This window comes from Magnolia sinica, chromosome 1 (assembly GCF_029962835.1).
Source record: "Magnolia sinica isolate HGM2019 chromosome 1, MsV1, whole genome shotgun sequence".
Taxonomy (NCBI): Eukaryota; Viridiplantae; Streptophyta; class Magnoliopsida; order Magnoliales; family Magnoliaceae; genus Magnolia; species Magnolia sinica.
The window spans coordinates 87,726,955-87,727,876 of NC_080573.1; the positions used below are offsets into that span (position 1 = coordinate 87,726,955).

At 40.8% G+C, this 922-nt stretch overlaps 1 non-coding gene across 1 annotated transcript; it reads left to right on the forward strand.

The window, feature by feature from the left end:
* Positions 1-340: 340 nt before the first annotated feature.
* LOC131223049 (small nucleolar RNA R71) lies at positions 341-447 on the forward strand. Its single transcript, XR_009160275.1, has one exon. It is a non-coding gene; the product is annotated as a small nucleolar RNA R71 (small nucleolar RNA).
* The last annotated feature ends 475 nt before the right edge of the window (positions 448-922 follow it).

Below are 922 nucleotides of genomic sequence, written 5' to 3' on the forward strand. Positions count from 1 at the left end.
GTTGCAAGCACAAGTACCGCAAACAATTTCCTTAGCCTTATCCTTCCTCAATTCCATAGCTTCGAATTTCCTTATGAGATTAGACACTTTAGCATTGATATCATCATTCTCATTCAGAAGGTATAATCTGCCCCTCTCCTTTAATTGAGTGGGCCTAGAAGTGGTGCTTGATTTTGGAGAGTTGTCCCATGATTGTACGTTTTCAGCAAGTCTGTCCAATTAGTCCCACACATCATCGACATTTTTATTCATGAATTCCCCATTACACATTGTCTCGACCAATTGGCACATGGAAGATGTCAGACCATCATAGAAAAAGTGTGTAATGCGCCACGTTTCAAAACCGTGTTGTGGGCATGAACTAACAAGATCCTTGAACCACTCCCAACATTGGAAGAATGTTTCATCCTCCTTTTAGGCGAAGTTCATGATCGACTTTTTGAGGGTGTTCGTTTTATGATGTGAAAAAATTTTCTTTATGAACTCCCTTATCAAGTCATTCCATGTGCCAATAGATTGGGGACATAATGAATGCAATCATATCTTAGCTTTCTCTTTCAAAGAAAAGGGAAAGAGTTTCAGTCTGACTGTGTCCTCAGATACGTTAGAAAAATATAAAGTGGCTATAATCTTGTCAAACTCTTTCAAGTGCAGACATGGACTTTCAGATTCTAGTCCGTGGAATTTTGGAAGGAGTTGGATAACCCCTGGCTTAATATCCATGTCCCGTATTTTCTGAAAAAACCATGCATGAGGGCATGCTCACCCCCGTTGGTTATAAATAGTCTCGTGAAGTATGAGATGGGGGTGCTTGATGCACCTCATTCTTATCCTAGACTTCCTCAACTGAGGTTGAGGTTGTCTTCTCGGTTGATTGACTGGTTGATTGGTCGAGGATCTCGAGTGGCATCTAATCTTGTGA